Source organism: Stenella coeruleoalba, assembly GCF_951394435.1.
Source record: "Stenella coeruleoalba genome assembly, chromosome: 17".
Lineage (NCBI taxonomy): Eukaryota > Metazoa > Chordata > Mammalia > Artiodactyla > Delphinidae > Stenella > Stenella coeruleoalba.
The window spans coordinates 26716710-26738146 of record NC_137163.1 but is presented as its reverse complement, the minus strand read 5'-3'; the positions used below and the strand labels follow the sequence as shown (position 1 = coordinate 26738146).

Sequence of the window (21437 nt, the reverse complement as noted above, 5' to 3'; positions counted from 1 at the left end):
TGTAGTTAAGTAGTCATGTTTCCTCCTTTATTGCTGATTTTGGTAATTTGTATCTTTTATTTTCTTGCACAGTTTGTCAATTTTGTTGATATTTTTCAAAGAAACAACTTTTAATTTTTATTTCATTATTTTTTCTATATGTTTTCTACCTCATTTATCTCCCCTTTAGTCTTTATTATTTCATTATTTCTGCATGTTCTGGATTTAGCTGGTTTTATGGAGAGAGGATATGATCTACTCACTCTATTATGCCAGAAATAAATCTCTAGTTAAAGCAGAGATACATCATTTTAGACCTCGTTAGTCAGAATCTCTGGAGGGGATTCCACTGAGTGTCTGCTTCATAAAATTCCCATGATGAATAATGATGGTCACCAAGATTGAGATACAACTATATTTGGCAAGTCTATGATTTGTTCTATGATTTTGGTTACGTTCATATTCCTGAAATAAGATAATCAAGTTTAATTGATAACCTAAGTATAGAATCAACACAAAAGTTACATATATATATAATATACAGATATATATATACAGATATAACTTTTCAAATGATAAATAATATAATATTATCATATCAGTTATTTAGTACACTCTTCTGGACACATTTACATGTGAAGTCAAATTGTAATGGAAAAGTTGTTTGGCAAAGTAGATAAGTAGGACAGAGAAAGCTAAGTAATTGAATACAGTTAATCTGATTAGGTTATGAGAGCTCAATATTTCCTTCTCCTTTGGATGATTACACTTGACATAGTGAATTCAAATATCCAAGGCAACCAGTCACTGTTCAACAGCCAGTGTTAGAAACATATTGACAGTTCTTTCTTTTTGGTTGCACCTACTCTAGATTCCCTTCAGATCTTCAATTAACAAGATCAATTTAAGTATGGGATTAGTTACTGTTGCATGACTGGATTTGCTTATACACAGTCTTTTCACAGCACATATTTAAAATCTCTTCTATTGTACGCTATTTCTGTATGGAGGCTTATAATTAACAGAGTGACATACTATCAAATGATATTAATACCAGAATACAGAACATCTTTATCATTGATATTTTAGCAGCACTCTAGATAAAAGTTGAAAGATGGATATAACATTGCTTTTTCCAACACTGGATAAGGATCAAAATAATTTTGGGGTTACAGTTTTATATTCTAACAGAATGCTTAAGTTACTACAAATTTGGGTAACCAATTGCTATGTATTATCTAACTTTCATAACACATATTTAATTTAGTAACACAATTATTAATAAAGGTAACAAGATAATGAAGGAAATAATTTTTATTTAGATAATAGAGTTTTTAAAAATATTACACTCCAAGTATAAAAGAGATGAATGAAGCATATAGGAGTAGGAAGGGAAAAATAACTTGTTTGTCTTACTCAAATATTTAAATGAGGTCTAAACAAAGTCAACTCAATTGAAGCCCGACTTTCATTGCCTGTTTTTATAGTTCCATGTAGAGTGGGAATCTACATGTCCGGACTCCTTGCCTTGAGAATATCTCTTGTATTTGCATATTTCAATTTTGGTCATGTAAACTAGTATATATGATAAATATCAATTTACCATATAAACTGGTAGCTCAGGAGTGAAAGGTAGAAAGAGTCATGTAACCTTATAGGTATTTGACCTTAGTCTTCATTCAGATCAAAATTCTCTATCAAGCCTTTAGGCTATCAAAGGTAGTATTTGAGATGGTTAGGTCTCAAAATAGTCATGAAAGTTGTGTACACATCCACATGATTATTATACAATTTTAGCTCAGTAAAACCCCATACATTTGCCTTTATTTTCTTTGTGATTTATTGGAAGAGATTTGGACCTGAATTCTTTTGAATAACTGGCTCCTTCCCTGTGTTAGTCAGTTTGGGCTGCCATAATAAAATCCCATAGACTGAGTAGCCTGTAAACAACAGAAATTTATTTCTCATAGTTCTGAAGGCTGAGAGGTCCAAATTCAAGATGCCAGCACATTTAGAGTCTAGTGAGAGCCCAGCTTCTGGTTCACAGATGACAGTCTTTTTGCTGTGTTCTCACATAGCAGAAGGAGCAAGCTAGTGAGTGCTCTGGGGTCTCTTTTATAAGGGCACTGTAGGGAAGCAAACTTTGCCACCTCAAAACGTGTCTCTTTGGCATGAAGGTTAATTTAGGCTGATTATTTTTAAGAAACAGAAGAGTCAAAAAAAGTTTTTCTTGTTACCTCCCCTGAACTGCCTAAAAGAATTTAGATAAAGGGCCTGTTCCCTGAATAGAGCTATCACCAGAGATATCTTCAAAGAATATGGGCTAAGTGTGGTGGGAGGGACTCTGCAGGGCTTAATGTTCAAAGTCCACTCTGTTGCCCCACTGTCTCTACATGGTCCAGCAAACAGTTTTTACCAAACATTTATTCCTCCATCTCTATGTGAATTGTCTTCCTTCCCTTTGAAGTTCCAACGCAATACACCCAACATTCTCTTTTGCTTTTTAGCTGAAGATGGTACTTAAATTGAGGACTTTGGCCATTTTGGCAAATTACTCAGTTTACCTGGGTCTCTCCCATGTATACATTTTATTACACTTTTGTTTGTTTTCCTCCTATTAATCAGTCTCAGGCCAATTTAATTCTTAGACCAGCCAGAAGAACCTAGAAAGTTAGAGGAAAATTTCTTCCTCCTGGACAGCATTAGTCCCATTCATGAGAACTCCACCCCCATGACCTAATCACCTCCCAGAGGTCCCACCCTTCATATACCATTGCATTGTGGATTAAATTTCAACATATGAATGTTAGGGGACACAAACATTCAGTTTATAACAATCCCCTACTTCACTTTGCACATGTAGACTAGACACAGGAATGCTCCTGTGACCATACAGAATGCCCAGAGAGTTACACCTGTTGATTCCACCTGTTGATTCAAGGAAAGAACAGAAACATTGTCTTTGCACCAATGAGGACAATTAAAACTGGTTTTTATTTTTAAGCAAGAAATCCTTAGAGACAGTGGAACTCACTGTATTCTTGAAAAATAACTGTCATATTTATTGTAGTAAAAAGTCTACAATAGAGCTGTTTTCACATTTATCTAGGATTTTCCATTACCAAAGCTAGTTTGCTTCAACTAAATTATACAGAGACAATGCTTAAAGGACTCCAGAGAGAGCAATCCTAACTCAATAATTTCCAAGCAGTTTTCCCCATCATGACCCATAGTCTATACCCTAGCAGTGTTTCACTCAGCTTGATTGTTGCTAAGCAACAAATAGGGTATAGAAGTTAAGCTTCTGGAATCACTTACACATTAATTATAAGTCAAAAACATTAGAATAATGCAAGTTTTAATAATGAAGGGTATTACATATGTTGTCACAATATGCCTTTTTTCCTAACCAAGAAGAGAAAGACCTGTGGGATACTTGTCATGGGGAAATGACATTTCATTAGCTTTTGGAGGTACCAAGAGAGTAGATTTTAAGAGAAACAATTAGGTGTTTTATAGCTATCTTTCCCTTTCTCAAAGGTTTTTTTCCCTAATTGCTATTGACTTTGCATTCTTTGAATTACTGAAGCTAACAGTAGCATAAGTAGGTGTTACATTTCCTAGTTAGGAAGTTGCTGAAGTGTTCTGATGATTGCATGATTGCTAAAGACTTTTAAATGCAAGGGAATTAAAGACCATTAAGTGCAAAGAAATCAAAGACCAATTTTTGTTCTCTAAACTTAGAGATCTTTATCAAATTTTGATTTTCCCACCAGGAAAAAGCAATATTCTGAAATCATAGTGCATCTCCATCCACATCTCTCAAAGTTCTTACACTACTATCTACAGTCAGTCTCCTTTGTGAAGTTGTATGGCTGTATGATTTTCCTTTCTTTCTAAATGGAAAATTCTGGGACATGTGTTAGCTTAAGCAAGTACTCTTTCTTGTCCTATGGTAGCATGCCAATATTTGGCCAAAAAATGGACTAAGGAAAACCTGAAATGGTGTCAGCAGTGAGCTGCCAAAAGACTCATTTATCCAGACTAGAAAAGCCAGGTTGATTGCACAGTATGGGCCTCTCAATCAGCAAAACTTGGATATGAATTATTTTAGCTGTACTAAATACAGACCGTATTAACTACAGACTGTAGCTGTACTACAGTCTATCAACTAAAATTGTTTAAGGTATATGTCATATTAAATATGCATTCAAACTTCACACACATAAAAGTCCCTTGGGAAAGATACTCAGTATATTGAAAAGAATATGGACTAAATATTCAGATAAACATGAGTCTGATTTCAAGCCTGGCACTTGACATCTGCGTGACCATGGCTCAGTACTTCACTGTTTCTTGGTCTTGGTTTACTCACATATAAAATGGATGTATGGGGGGGGTGCTAGAACTTAACTCAAAGGGCAATTTTATGGCTCCTAAAGAGATACCTTTCTTGCCCAGCCACACTCACTTTCATTTCTTTGCGGCCCTTTCATCTTTGTTGGCCAGTTACTTCTTTTTTTAATCTACAATTGTACAATATCCCCTAGATATATCACTGGGAGACAAGGAGACAGCAGCTTTCCTATCAAATGTCAATAGATAACAACGTTTTGCTGTCAGTATGTATAATTAATATAAAATGTGCTGTGACTGATCACCAACAAATTCTGAAAGAAGCCATGTGATTGGTCACCCGTCTGTGCATCTGTGAATTATGGAGTAATTTGTGGACTGAAGAGCTAGCAATGAAGTTTTTATGAGTTTACTCACTGTAACCCTAACCCTAACCTTGTCTTTGGCAAATGAAATTTCAATCATTTTATTGTGCGACTGCTGTTATTTAACTATACCTTGCCATTTGAAATCCACGTATACTACAACAGTGAGAAACAAGGATTGTTGTGTATGTGTGCATCTATTTCCTTTTCTTCATGAGATAGCATGGACTTCATCCATTTTCTTCTCTGCTGCTTCCCTAGCCCTCAGAACAATGCTTAATACATAACGTGGAATCAAAGAAAGAATGAGTGTTATCACATGCCTAGAGTGCTTATCATGGAGCCCAGAATATATAAATTACCCACTAAATGCTGGGTTTCTTAGTCTTTTCTTAGTGTCTCTGGTTTTAAGAAGAGGTAGATTTGTCAAAATGAATTAAGCACTCAGTGTGCTCTAGTGTATATTAGGCACAGTATAATTGTGTGAAGAAAGACAGAATTTAGTTCCCTAAAATACACTTTGTGCTTTGTAGCCATAGAATCTAAATTTGATCCTGGCTTTGCTGTTTCACCTTAGGTAAGTTATTTAAACCCTCTAGGCTTCATTTTCTTTATCTGTGTAATGGCAGCAAGTATATCTACTCACCTGATTAAAGTATGTGAAGCTTAAGAGAAATTATGTGTGCAAAGTGCTTAGTCCAGTGCCTGGTACTTAGTAGGCACATAAAATATTTAGCTATTTTTTGAGTTTGTGGCCCATAAGGAAAAACAAAATAATTTAAAAAGAGATAATGAATTTTACAATGTAGATGACAAGAATATATTACAAATATATCCAACTGTGGTTATATGTTGTATTTTTTAATTCAAATGTAATTTCTCCCAAGTGTAATTGACTTTTTTGTTGAGAGAAAAATCTGAAATTGAGCAAATTCCACATTCTTTTATTGGAGGAGACTATTTTAAACATTCACAAAGCAGGAGTCTATAGACCTCAACAGAGAGATCAGAGCTATGTAAGATTAAACTGAGAACTAAAGTCAAATTAAAGATTACTCTGAAACCAAAACCAGTTAAATAGACACAATATTTTATTTAGTTTTCAAAATGTGTCAAGGTTCTTAGCATCTACGTGGCTCAGTTTCTTCTTTTGTGAAATGGAGATGGAAAGATCCCTATCTCATTGGATATTATGATGGTCAAATGAGATAACAAATTTAAAATATTTATCATAAATCTTGGATATAATAAGAATTCAATAAATCTTAACGGATTCTATCCTTTTGTTCATATAAATTAATCTTAATGCCTGACAATAATTTCTTTATTAGGCATTTTCTTTTTTTTAACTTAATTTTATTTATTTTTAAACAGCAGGTTATTAGTTATCTATTTTATACAAATTAGGGTGTACATGTCAATCCCAATCTCCCACTTCATCCCCCCATGCCGCCCCTCGCCGCTTTCCCCTCTTGGTGTCTACACGTTTGTTCTCTACATCTGTATCTCTATTTCTGCCTTGCAGACTGGTTCATCTGTACCATTTTTCTAGATTCCACATACATGTGTTAATATACTATATTTGTTCCTATCTTTCTGACTACTTCACTCTGTATGACAGTCTCTAGGTCCATCCACATCTCTAGAAATGACCCAATTTCATTCCTTTTTATGGCTGAGTAATATTCCATTGTATATATGTACCACCTCCTCTTTATCCATTCGTCTGTCAATGGGCTTCCATAACCTGGCTATTGTAAATAATGCTGCAGTGAATACTAGAGGGATTGTGTCTTTTTGAATTATGGTTTTCTCTGGGTATATGCCCAGTAGTGGGATTGCTGGGTCATATGGTAATTCTAGTTTTAGTTTCTTAAGGAACCTCCATACTGTTCTCCATAGTGGCTGTATCAATTTACATTCCCACCAATAATGCAAGAGGGTTCCCTTTTCTCCACACCCTCTCCAGCATTTGTTGTCTGTAGATTTTTTTTTTTTTTTTTTTGCGGTACGCGGGCCTCTCACTGTTGTGGCCTCTCCCGTTGCGGAGCACAGGCTCCGGACGCGCAGGCTCAGCGGCCATGGCTCACGGGCTCAGCCACTCCGTGGCATGTGGGATCTTCCCGGACGGGGGCATGAACCCATGTCCCCTGCATCGGCAGGTGGACCCTCAACCACTGCACCACCAGGGAAGCCCTGTTGTTTGTAGATTTTATGATCATGCCCATTCTAACTGGTGTGAGGTGATACCTCATTGTAGTTTTGATTTGTATTTCTCTAATAATCAGTGATGTTGAGCAGCTTTTCATGTGCCTCTTGGACGTCTGTATGTCTTAGGTGAAATGTCTATTTAGGTCTTCTGCCCATTTTTTGATTGGGTTGTTTGTTTTTTTAATATTGAGCTGCATGAGCTCTTTGTATATTTTGGAGATTAATCCTTTGCCTGTTGATTCATTGGCAAATATCTTCTCCCATTCTAAACACTGTCTTTTCATCTTGTTTATAGTCTCCTTTGCTGTGCGAAAGCTTTTAAGTTTCTTTAGGTGCCATTTGTTTATTTTTGATTTTATTTCCATTACTCTAGGAGGTGGGTCAAAAAAGATCTTGCTGTGATTTACGTCGAAGAGTGTTCTTCATATGTTTTCCTCTAAGAGTTTTATAGTGTCTGGTCTTACATTTTGGTCTTTAATCCATTTTGAGTTTATTTTTGTGTATTGTGATAGGAGTGTTCTAACTTCATTCTTTTACATGTAGCTGTCCAGTTTTCCCATCACCACTTACTGAAGAAACTGTCTTTTCTCCATTGTATATCCTTGCCTCCTTTGTTGTAGATTAGTTGACCATAGGTGCATGGTTTTACCTCTGGGCTTTCTATCCTGTTCCGTTGATCTACATTTCTGTTTTTGTGCCAGTACCATATTGTCTTGATTACTGTAGCTCTGTAGTATAGTCTGAAGTCAGGGAGTCTGAATCCTCCAGTTCTGTTCTTTTCCCTCAAGTTGGCTTTGACTATTTGGGGTCTTTTTAGTCTCCATAAAAATTTTAAGATTTTTTGTTCTAGTTCTGTAAAAAATGCCATTGGTAATTTGATAGGGATTGCATTGAATCTGTAGATTGCTTTGGGTATTATAGTCATTTTCACAATATTGATTCTTCCAATCCAAGAACATGGTATATCTCTCCATCTGTTTGTGTCATCTTTGATTTCTTTCATCAGTGTCTTATACTTTTCTGAGTACAGGTCTTTTACCTCCTTAGGTAGGTTTATTCCTAGGTATTTTATTCCTTTTGTTGCAGTGGTGAATGGGAGTGTTACCTTAATTTCTCTTTCTGATCTTTCATTGTTAGTGTATAGGAATGCCAGAGATTTCTGTGCATTAATTTTGTATCCTGCAACTTTACCAAATTCATTGATTAGCTCTAGTAGTTTCCTGGTGGCATCTTTAGGATTCTCTATATATAGTATCATGTCATCTGCAAACAGTGACAGTTTTACTTCTTCTTTTCCAATTTGTATTCCTTTTATTTCTTTTGCTTCTCTGATTGCCATGGCTAGGACTTCCAAAACTATGTTGAATAAGAGTGGCAAGAGAGGACATCCTTGTCTTGTTCCTGATCTTAGAGGAAATGCTTTCAGTTTTTCACCACTGAGAATGATGTTTGCTGTGGGTTTGTCATATATGGCCCTTATTATGTTGAGATAGGTTCCCTCTATGCCCACTTTCTGGAGAGTTTTTATCATAAATCAGTGTCGAATTTTGTCAGAACCTTTTTCTGCATCTATTGAGATGATAATATGGTTTTTATTCTTCAGTTTGTTAATGTGGCATATCATATTGATTGATTTGTGTATATTGAAGAATCCTGGCAACCCTGGGATAAATCCCACTTGATCATGGTGTATGATCGTTTTAGTGTGTTGTTGGATTCTGTTTGCTGGTATTTTGTTGAAGATTTTTGCATCTATATTCGTCAGTGATATTGGTCTGTAATTTTCTTTTTTTGTAGTATCTTTGTCTGGTTTTGGTATCAGGGTGATGCTGGCCTTGTAGAATGAGTTTGGGGGTGTTCCCTTCCTCTGCAATTTTTGGGAAGAGTTTGAGAAGGATGGATGTTGGCTCTTCTCTAAACGTTTGATAGAATTCACCTGTGAAGCCATCTGGTCCTGGATTTTTGTTTGTTGGAAGATTTTTAGTCACAGCTTCAATTTCACTACTTGTGATTCGTCTGTTCATATTTTGTTTCTTCCTCAGTCTTGGAAGGTTATACCTTTCTAAGAATTTGTCCATTTCTTCCAGGTTGTCCACTTTATTGGCATAGAGTTGCTTGTAGTAGTCTCTTATGTTGCTTTGTATTTCTGTGATGTCTGTTGTAACTTCTCCTTTTTCATTTCTAATTTTATTGATTTGAGTCCTCTCCGTTTTTTTCTTGATGAGTCTGGCTAATGGTATATCAATTTTGTTTATCTTCTCAAAGAACCAGCTTTTAGTTTTATTCATATTTGCTATTGCTTTCTTTGTTTCTATTTCATTTATTTCTGCTCTGATCTTTATGATTTCTTTCCTTCTACTCACTTTGGGTTTTGTTTTTTTGTCTTTCTCTTGTTCCTTTACGTGTAAGGTTAGATTGTTTATTTGAGATTTTTCTTGAGGTGGGCTTGTATTGCTATAAACTTCCCTCTTAGAACTACTTTTGCTGCATCCCATAGGTTTTGGATCATCGTGTTTTTGTTGTCATTTGTCTCTAGGTATTTTTAAATTTCCTCTTTGATTTCTTCAGTGATATCTTGGTTATTTAGTAACATATTATTTAGCCTCCATGTGTTTGTGCTTTTTACGTTTTTTTCCCTGTAATTGATTTCTAATCTCATAGTGTTATGGTAGGAAAAGATGATTGATATGATTTCAATTTTCTTAAATTTACTGAGGCTTAATTTGTGACCCAAGATGTGATCTATCCTGGAGAATGTTCCATGTGCTCTTGAGAAGAAAGTGTAATCAGCTGTTTTTGGATGGAATGTCCTATAAATATCAATTAAATCTCTCTGGTGTATTGTGTCATTTAAAGCTTGTGTTTCCTTATTAATTTTCTGTCTGGATGATCTGTCCATTGGTGTAAGTGATGTGTTAAAGTCCCCCACTGTTACTGTGTTACCGTTGATTTGCTCTTTTATAGCTGTTAGCATTTGCCTTATGTATTGAGGTACTCCTATGTTGGGTGCATATATATTTATAATTGTTATACCTTCTTCTTGGATTGATCCCTTGGTCTTTATGTAGTGTTCTTCCTTGTCTCTTGTAACATTATTTTAAAGTCTACTTTATCTGGTACGAGTACTGCTACTCCAGCCTTCTTTTGATTTCCATTTGCATGGAATATCTTTTTCCATCCCCTTCCTTTCAGTCTGTATGTGTCCCTAGGTCTGAAGTGGGTCTCTTGTAGACAGCATACATATAGGTCTTATTTTTGTATCCATTCAGTGAGCCTGTGTCTTTTGGTTGGAGCATTTAATCCACTCACGATAAGTATTTTCCTATTACCATTTTCTTAATTGTTTTGTGGGTTTTTTTGTAGGTCCTTTTCTTCTCTTGTGTTTCCCACTTAGAGAAGTTCCTTTAGCATTTGTTGTAGAGCTGGTTTGGTGGTGCTGAATTCTCTTAGCTTTTGCTTGTCTGTAAAGCTTTTGATTTCTCCATCGAATCTGAATGAGATCCTTGCCAGGTAGAGTAATCTTGGTTGTAGGTTCTTCCCTTTCATCACTTTGGCTATATTGTGCCACTCCCTTGTTCCTTCATCTGGTACATAGTCCTCTGACTTTTCATTTTGTCTGTCTTTCTGTGAATGTGGTTTTTGTTCCACAGGCTGCAGGACTGTAGCTCTTCTTGCTTCTGCTCTAGGCATCTTATTTCTGTATCTTTTTCATTAATGCTATTTTGCTTCCTTTGCTCATTATAAGGTCACTCTAACAATCCTCCTCTGGTTTCTCTGTCCTCAATTGCTTCCTCATTTACTTTTTTGCTTAAGTTTTTAATCATTCTCCATAAGAAAAATCCAAACTTCTAGCCACCAATTACAGTTCTTATAAACTTTCCAATTAGTACTCTCCTTAACTCTTCCTGTTTCAGTCAAATATATATACTTTTGTTTATTTTACTCCTCACATAATTTTTTTACCCATCATGGATTGACAGAAAATTTTCTCTGTGTGCCATCTCTGATTGGCAGCTGTCTATTGATGGGCATTCTGAGACTGCCTCAACTCAGGAAGAGGAAAAAGCTACAGATCTTTAGTAATGTGTGCCATGGGCTCTGGAGTGGGGACAGGAGTATCAGAGGTATTTGTCATTTATGACTTCTGTCATTTCCCCTAACAAGATATCCTTATGGCCTTCTCTGCTTCTCTAAGTTCTAACTTTTTCAGAGATTCAGCTCAAATCCCACCTCTTCTATAATTATCCCACCATCCCATCTATCATAGCCCAGAATAATCACTGCCTTCTCACATAGGATTTACAACCTGAATCCCTTCTTTGGCACTAACATATGCTATTTATATGATTGCTCATGATTTCAACCTATAGATCCCATGAGGTCAACTATATTGTGCCTCTTTCTAGAACAGAGAATTCTGCATGCATTTATTATTCACAGTTTTTAATATCAATCATAACAGTAGCTTACTTTTCTTACTGTCATATTTTATCATTTTATATACAATATCCCATTAAGATTTAATTATTCATGGCCTTATGGAATCATGTGTTAATACTGTGAATATTTACTGACTTTAGTAGAAAGCTTATACTCACCAACTTTATTTTTATGTTGGGTGTTATTCAAAACATATACATGCATGGACTTGGAAAAGGCTAGGTAGTGTGTCTTACAAATTCTAAATATTTTTATGAGCCCACATATTTCTTCTAACAGTGACAATCCAGTTAAATTAAGTATTAAAATAAATATTAAGCATGTTTATACAAAGTAACTGTGGATCCCAAATTAGAGAAAAGGGGGTATAATATTACCTCTTGAGTATTGAAAATATTGAGGAGGAGATTTGATTTTCAGGGTAAATTTTGATGCAGATGTAAAGCCATCCCAGTTTACCTCCTCTGATCTTCCTTTGTTCTTCAGACCTCCTCAAAGTGGTCCAGAAATTAAGTTTGGGGATTATTCACATAAGAGTTTAAACCTAATTGCAACACTTACCAATAGCTTGATCTAGGACAAGCTACTTGATTTATTTGAGCTTCAGTCCTTACAGTAAATTTGAGATTAATAATCTTATGTATAGATTATTGAATAGAAAAATGACATAAGGTCCCTTGCATATGAGGATTCAGCAAATGATAAAGGTTATATTTGGCAGTTGTAGCAATATCTTTTACTGGCTCATAAAGGATGCATTTATCACTTTCAGTATTATTTGAATTTTAATATCATTTTAAAATATTTTAATTACTGGAAATACAAGGCCTTTTATTCTGGAACAGAAATTCAAAATTCTAAATAAAACATTAGTAACTGAATCTAGTACTGTTCTATTATAATTCTATACTATGACTATCAGTTGTTTATTTTATATTGTTAATACAGTTTATATAGATACATATATCTTACATGGTCATTTATGTTTATTATATGTATTTATTCTTAGTTATATTATTGCTGCATAACAAATCACTCCAAGTCTTAGCTGCCCCAAACTACAACCATTAATTGTTCCTCTTGAGTCCTTGAGTCCTTGGGTCAGCTAGGCAGTGCTCTTGGTCCGGGCCAGGCTTGGCTGACTTTGGCTAGACTCACTCATGCCTCTGTGGTTAGCTAGCAGTTGATAACCTCATTTACTCAATGGGTAGTTGGCTGTTTTGGGCTCAGGCAGAATCCATTATTCATCAGCCTAGCCCAAACTTGCTCAGACTGTGGTGGCCAGGTTTCGAGAGGAAGCATGGAAGAATGCAAGTTCTTTTGAGGCCTAGGCTCAGAATTGAAAAATGTTGCCTTTGCCCTGTTCTGTTGGACAAGGTAAGGCATATAGACAGCAGAAATTCCAAGTATAGAGAAACTGATTCCTCTTATTACTGTCAGGAGCTTCAAAAGCATGTATATGCTGGGAGAGGTGGAGAATTGTTTAGGTTGTTGTATTGTTAAATATTAATACAATAAAGGAGAAAATAACAATAGAATCATATCAATGATACCTGCTGAAAGATCATTATATTCAAGAAATATGATACAAACTTTATGTAAAAGAGAAATAGCAGGACATTTCCTAAACTTGATAAAGAATATCTTTAGAAACCTAAAGAAGTCGTTTTCTGATAATAAAAGCTGTAGTCAATATTTGTATTAGTTTCCTAGGTTTAGCTCAACAAAGTACCACAAATTAGGTGTCTTAAAACAGCAAAAATTTATTCTCTCACAGTTCTGGATGTAATAGATCATTTTCAGCCAGTCACAAAAACTAGAAAGCATAAATGAAATGACTGGCGGATTTGAGTACACAAAATGTTTGAAAGGTCTTTACAGAGAAAAACATCATAAATAAATGTAAAAAACAAATGAACATTGTTTGTACCTGTAAATGTAAATTTGAGAAAAATATGGTACACTATTTTAGAAGGTCAGTTTGTGTGTGTGTGTATAAAATATCTTATGAAAATGAATTAGGTACTAATAAAGGTAGCTCACAATGTAATTACAAATAAAAGTGTACATTTTTACATGAAAATTGGATAGTTATATCATGATTTTAGTTTAAAAAAAGCTTATCCTTTTGTATGCATATATATAAATGTATTATTAGAGAATATTTCCATAAGCATCTAGCATAATTCTGGCAAGATACACAGAGACTCTCTCCCAGCTTCAATCATAAAATTCCAGGGAAAGTTTCGAACGGGCCATATCGATTCCCTCAACTCTCAGCTAACCACTGTGACTGGAAGGAACAGAGGCTCTTATTGGCTCAGCTCGGGCCACGTGTTCAGGCCTATGTGTAGAAACTGGGAAACCCTCATGGCTTGAGTGAAAAAGAATACTTCCTCAAAACTGGGGGAACTATTGCCAGAAAAATGGTGAAATAGTTTTGGCAAGTTAAAAAAACCAAAAAATAAAGATGGCTACCACATTTTCTACTATTTTCATGAATTTCCATATATATGTGTGTGTGTATTTATATATCACACTTTCTCATACATACATACATACACAGACACACACATCACTATTACCATGTATCCTTCTCTTTTTAGTTAATAATAGGTGATTGGCCTTTTCTACTTGTAAGAGCAACCCATGTTCATCAAGACCTTTGCCTGTTAAGTTTTTTTGGCTCATTTATAAGCTATGAAGTTGATCTTGAATGATTCTCTAGTGAATAAAGAATTTGGGTTTGTATCTGATAACTGAAATGACATTATTTTTTTTGTGTGGTGACGAGATGGGTAAATATGAAATAGAAGATGGAGTAATTTTTGTGGATACAATTTCAGGGTTCAGTTAAATCATATCAAAATGGGGCTTGTAAAATGACTTTTAGGACATTTTCTACCTCTAGATTATAATTTATAGTGATATTTTGTCATAATAAGACACTTTTTATAATCCTTCCACTTTTCTTTTTGCAAAAAAGCTAACAAATGCTAGATGTTAGAAGGGAAAAAATTGGCTTATATCCAGTTAGATATGTTAATGATTCTGTTGCTTTACACCAAGGGTCTATAAACTATTGCCCTTGGGCCATAGTTTGTGTAGAAATTTTACTGGCACACATATTTGTGTACATACTATCTGTGCTGCCTTTGTGTTATTCTGGTAGAGTTGAATATTGAGACAGGGAGCTTGTGTTACCCTGAGGCTAAAATAATTACTATCAGTCACTTTGTTGAAAAGTTTGCCAACCTGTGCCTTAATCATTTACCACAAAATAGCCAATAATTTAAAGTTTCCTTGACTTCTGCTGAGACTCTGTCAGTGTATATCCCATTAATTATACTCTTTCTTTTGAAATGGGCATTTCTCAATTAATATGTTTAAAACTATATCTTATTTCCCTTACATGGGATGTTAAAAATACCTCAATTAATTTCCCACTTCTAATTTAGTTTTTCCTCAGTGCTTTTAGGAAAATTGATGCCTAACATTACCTCAATTACTTTAAATGACATATACTGGTTTATTTCCAGTTTACAATTATTTGTGAAACTCCAAGCAGTCATTAAAACCAACAGTAAATAACTGAACTGTAATGACAGTAAGATACTAGTACAAAGTAGCATAAGTTTCTTATTTACTTGTTGTAAAACTTTTTAAAAGTCTTATTTGGAAAGTGTTTTACTACTGGAAGAGAATTTTCAGATATTTTATCATTTTTAATTCCCATAAGAGTATGAGATACATAGAAAATAGTATTTCCATTATGTAGGTAAACAAAAGAGCCTAGAGATATGAGTTGCATTGCTCAAAGTCATATAACTAGTAAAAGAGAGGAGGAATTAATCTCATACATTTTGATTGATTTCTACTTTGTTTTATACTTTGCTGCAGTTTCAGTCTATCTACTGTCTATCTATCTACCATCTATTTATTTACATGAAATCTAGCCACATCCCCTAAAACAGATAAACTTAACTGCAGAGACTGTCTTACTTATGCCTCATCGATTCCACTAGATGCTTAGAGCACTGCTTTGAATATAGTATTGAATCGGTAAATTTTTGGATATAATTTTATTCTAATATTTGGTAAAAAGCTAAATTTAATTGTGGAATTGGGTGGAAATTATAATTATGAATCTATTGCTCTTTCTCACTAAGGTATAAATTCCTTGAGCTACATGTCTAGATGATGACTCTTGCTTTTTGCTGCCTAAGCAACTTAACCTTTTTATTGTAAAAACATCCTTCTCCTTACTGGGAAAACACCCTATTTTTTTAAATTGCAGAAACCTCCTTCCTATAGAGCTGGAGTTGACCCCAGCTCTATACTTCAGCTTATGTTATGTTCAGCTTATGTTACCTGGCTATATCTCCCCCTATTCCAGTGATGGGTTCAGGAATGTGCACTTACGGAACGCTTAGGGAGAAGGTACATCATTTCCAGCTGGCAATGTTGGTAATAAGGTTGATTCAAGCCAGGGCTTGATAAGGATTCAACCCATGAAGCCTGGACATGAGATAAAGAAAAGGAGAGTAGAGAGGTAAGAGACACTGGACTTTGACATTGTTGTTTATCCAGTGGATCCAGTCATGCCTGCATCTATTCAAGTACTTCTAGGTTATGTAAGCCAATAAATTCCTGTTTTTATCAAAAAATTGAATTGCATTTTGGTTATTTTACAAACCAAAGTAGTCATGATGGAAGAACTGAGCCTTAGAGTAGCTACTCATTAAATAGCAAATTTATAACTGAATGGAGAATACGGTATAAAAATAGGTAAGTGACTTTAAAAAAAAGTTTTAATCCTGCTTTTCCTCAAAATATCTGATTATTATAAAAGCTCTCTAGGGACTTCCCTGATGGTGCAGTGCAGTGCAGTGGTTAAGACTCTGAGCTCCCAATGCAGGGGGCCCAGGTTCTAACCCTAGTCTGGGAACTAGATCCCACATCCCTCTTAGTCGCAACTAAGAGTTCACATGCCACAACTAAGGAGCCAGCAATCTGCAACTAAGGAATCTGAGAGCCGCAACTAAGGAGCCCACCTGCCGCAACTAAGACCCGACGCAACCAAACAAATTTAAAAAAAAAAAGCTATTTTGAGCTCTGTAAATATTTCCATTTATTTGTTGTATAGATTTTTCTTATTGCAAGAATCAGTCAGGCTTTAGTTCAAAATGAAGCTTGTGGGAGAAGGATGGATTGTTCAACGCACACATGCACAAATCAGAACTGTAATGTTCCTGCAGGATAAAAACAGTGATATATTTTATTTGCTTATTCTAAAGCTTTTATTTATTGGTGCCTTACACAGTATTTGGAAAGAGGGTAATATTGTTGGGAACAAAAATATATTACTTTTAAAGCTTCCAAAACAAGAATATATAACTTGGTTTGCAGTTGACTAAACAAGAGAGTGAATGAACATAATTTCTACAAATTTGAGAGTTGTACAAAAATATATAGTTAACTCACATAATTATCTTTGTTTTAATAACTACATTTATAAATTATATGATTACAGCAATGTTGGCCTATTATCTGGATTAATCTAATAAATTATCACTGTATAAATGATGAACAATAATCCCCAGGTGAAATATACTTGATGGGTTTAAATAATATATATAAATAATATATATATATTTAAATTTTATCTATCTAGATATCAGTACACACACACACACACACACACACACACACACACACACACACACACGAGATTAAGGATCCTATTTGGTTTTTGTTATTTGTATACCTAGATCAAAGTAAAAGTTAGCCAAATGCTAACACTTGATTCTTTAATGTCACATTCTACCCAACCATTGAAAGGAGCAATTAGAAGTTGAATTGTTTTTTAAAGAGATATTTATGGATTTTGTTTTCATACCAAGTAACACATGCAATTGAAATTAATGTTCTTCCCTCTGTGTCTTTGTTTTAGTGTAACACAGACATTTTCTTGAGAATTTTAATATGAAATGACCTTTTCTAAAATAATTTAATGCATGCCTCTGTCTTCCTCAAGCCCTACCCCTACCGTATGGCCTCTTCCCCTACCACACTATTACTTCAGGAAGGGACAGACCATGTCTAGCTCTTCCTCAATGCTATACTTTCTGCACCTAGCACAATGCTTGGCATGTAGTAGGTACTCAATAAGTGTTGTTGTTAAAGAATGAGTGATTAATAGCTAGAAGAATTGGAGAATAATGAGAAGGAGTATTAACGTGAGAGAACAGTATATATGAAGGCAGGGAGTAATAAAAGAGCATTTTGCAATTAGGTCACTGGAAGTACCTTTATAGCATGAAGACAACATGGAGGAGAGTGGTAAAGGGTGAGACTAGAGGTCATGAAGATGCTCACAAGGCTAAGCAAAGAAGTGCCGCTTTGTTGTTGAAGCCTAGTGAAATATTGAAAGATTTCTACCTAAGGATGAAAATGAGGAGGTTTACATTTTGGAAAGTGTGCAGGTAAAAATGTAGAGGATAGATTGAATGGAGTCAAGACTGGGGACAAAAGACCAGTTAGAAGCCTATTGCAGTAGGTGGGAGTGTTTGAACTAAGAACAGAAGAAATAGAAATAAATAAGAGAAAAACAACTCAAGAAAATTACAGAATTATCACCCCCAAATCCTGTCTACCTTTTAGATGCAAAGGGTGATGGAATGAAGGAATTCAGATATACAAGAAGCATTCAAAGATCATGTTTGGGAGGAAAGAATTAAGTTCTAAAATCTTGACTTTGAGGTACTTGCAAAGCATCTAAGTGAAAATATCCAGTTAGCTTTAAGGGTCTGGGACCCAGTATTCATTCACTCATGTTTATCCGTCATTAAGCTTCCTTTTTGTGTGTGGAAGGCACTGTTATAGGTATGAGGGTTAGTGGCAAAGAAAACAGTCTTTGCTCTCATGAAGCTTAAAACCTAGGATGAACATATACAATAGTCAAGGAGACAAGTACACAACATAACTTCAGTTAGTTATATGTAATGTGAAGAAAATAAAACAGGGCTTGGATCTAGACAGGAGATTATTCTAAACAGGGTGGCCAGAGAAAGCCTCTGAGGTGACATTTAAACACAGACCTCCAAAATGAGAATAAATCTTGTCACACTAGCTAAGCGAAAAGAAAATTTAAGGTGGTGGCAAGTTGTCAACATTATCAAAACCCACAGAGTGCAATAAAATAAAGATATAAAAATGTCCTTTGGATCTAGCTATCTGGAGGCTATTGGTGACTTAAATGAGAGTGGTTTAAGTAGGTACAGGAAGAGATGTTAGATTGAAGAAGGAAGGCACAAATGGGCTTAAAGAAATACAGAGCATTAGCACAAGATAATTTTTAAAAGAAAGCTGCTTGGCTGTGAAGGGACAGAGAGAAGCAGCACAGATGCCAGGATCTGAGGAGTGCCAGGAAAGAAATTTGTAAATGTTTCCAATTATATTTTTTCATGAATCTACAGAGTGAGTACATTTTATGCAAACCTCAAAGATAAAATTCAGCCCACTGATAAAATGACATATTGTTTTAGAGGTGGGTGATAGTATTTTTTGTTTAGCCCATTAATTTCATGGTGGAGTAAAAATGGACAAAAACTGGGGTGCTGCATGTTGCATAATGTAAAGAGTTGACATCTGGTCACTAAGAGATTACATCAGAATGGCTTGGAGTTAATACTATTTTCAAAGCATTTCTAAATTTAAAGGATGGGTCTTTTTCCTTGAGCCATTGCTTTCATAATATCATGAGAGAAATTTTTAAACTTTCCTTTGGAGAATGATGAAAATATTTGCTCTTTCTGATTCAGCATATAATGGGAACAAGTCTTGATGAAGAAAGTCACACTTTCAGTAAAACGAGATGAAAAACTAAGCATAATTTGGCCTAATAATTTTAGCTTTACCATCTTATTTCCTTCCTGAGTGTAGAAGAAATTCTTATTGTACAAAGTAGCACTTTAAATACATTGTCAAGTGATGGCAACAACCATCATTTTTCTTCTCCTTTCAGTGGCTGTTCCTTTATTTTACCAGGCAGTGATGCCATTTCTGATTTTTAAAGTAAGACTTTAAATTAAGACTTTATTAGCTATTTTTTTTAAAAAAATCTTTTATCAAGAAAACCTCTGGCGCTAAAAATTAAATGTCTCCAGGAATGTTTTTGTGTCATTAGGATACGAACTAATGATTAGCTATCAGACTGGGTCTCTACCTAGAAACTGCTCAGCAGACCCAGATTTTAATTGAGTGCAGCAAGTAAAACAGGGCTGTGCTTGCTATGCAAGGCAACTGTCAAGTCTCAAAGAAGTCGCTGAGCATTTCTCATAACCAATTAATATATGACACCTTAAATAACATGGACTCGCTATTCTTTATTAAAAGAAACTAGGGCAGGGCTGCTAAATGAAAACATGTTAAGAATATCTGCAGCTCGGAAAATTAGATTTCTGTTCAGAATTCTCTGCAATTATTTCTAAAGTTAAGAGAAGTGACCCTAAGATTTCCTCAAACTTCCTTCACAATTTAAACCGTTCTTATCACAAGAACAAGGTCAACATTATGTGCATAGATAGTTATTGAAAATTTTGCTGACATGATGATAGTTTATCCAGTGAATAACAAATAAATCTGGGTTTGCTTTTTGATCTGTCCATTACTAACTTCTTTACAGACTAAACCATTTTTTTAAATGTGTATTAGGAGACGCTGAGCTTATACTACAGCCTTTCCAGGGAAGCAGGACTCTATAAATTATTCCTTTCTCTAGTGTTTGTATAACAGAGAGCAAAGGACATGTAAATAGCTGTATTTATTCCATACCGTAAATTGGAACCATGCTACCAGCAGACTTCATATTTTCTCTCCTCTAAATGGTTATTTGAACACTGTTTCAAACTTAGAAGATATTCCTTATAGCAAGAAAGTTATATAACTGGTGATTGGATATATAACTTCCCACAAGTCCTATTTATTAGAAATCGTACAGTCTACTTATGTTACTAGTTGTAATAAAATTGAATTGAGGGAGAAATCATATTTTGGCTAAAGAAAGAGGAGGAAGAATAAATTATTTGATTTGATTTTACTGGTCCAATTTGGTATTAGGCAAAAATTTCCAAGGGCTTGCTTAATTACACCCAAATTCTACTGCCTCTCCAGCTTCATGATATATCATTGTCTAATTCTCAAAACTTCTCAGAAAGGGGAAAAAGTGGTCATGAAATTACCAGTTGGCAAAAGTCAGTGGAGAAAGTTAAGGGCCTTTATGGTGAAAGTGAAGAAGGGAATAAAGACTGTACTTTGGGAACTCCGTGTATTGTGAAGCATAAGGCAAAAATTCTGGCTTCCATTAAAATTCTACCCACAATATAGTACTAACATCTATACAGTAGGAATTGAAAGAGAGGCACAGACATTTTTATATTTTGGAACAAATAGATTAGTCAACCATAAAACAGGATTGCAAAGTCCATTACACAAAGTATTTGGAAGAAAATATTATGCACAGGTTTCAGAATTAATACTCAATAAGCATTGTCTCTCTTCCATGAAAAAAATTAATTGTAGATTTCTAGAAAGATTAAGAGCATATAGAAAAATTAAGTGAAAAATGGAGAGAAGATCCTTGGAATATTTATGGAAGGATCTTTATGAAGTCTTTAATGGAAGCTTCCATTAAAATTATATGCACAATAAAGTGTCAACATCTTTATATGGGAATTAAAAAATTCACATAAGGCATTATTATATCTGAGATCAATATATTAATTGTACTAGTACAGAGCTGAGTCAAATGGGACCCAGCATTTGACCAATTTGCTATGCTTGACCTATCTGTATGGACATGGTAAGATTTATCACTCCTGCCCTTGATACTTTATTTTAATCCACTTTTATTTGACAAATATGTTTAAACACTGTTAGGGACTGATTGTGTCCTCCCCAAAATTCATCTGTTGAAGGCCTCACCCCCCCAGTGTGATGGTGTTAGGAGGTAGGGCCTTTGAGAGGTAATTAGGCTCAGATGAGGTCATAAAGGTGGAGCCCCCATGCTGGGAAGAAGAGACACCA

The 21437-nt window shown here is 34.9% G+C and overlaps 1 long non-coding RNA gene across 3 annotated transcripts in view; it reads right to left on the bottom strand.

Moving 5' to 3' along the window:
• LOC307176148 overlaps window positions 1–21437 on the bottom strand; it is a 134160-nt gene that overhangs the window by 22447 nt on the left and 90276 nt on the right. For 2 of the 3 annotated variants that reach the window (XR_013824623.1, XR_013824624.1), the window contains exon 3: window positions 15774–15869. The exons of the other annotated variant lie outside the window; for it this stretch is intronic. This is a non-coding gene — a long non-coding RNA (uncharacterized lncRNA). The remainder of the gene's footprint in view (window positions 1–15773; window positions 15870–21437) is intronic. 3 annotated transcript variants of the gene reach the window in all.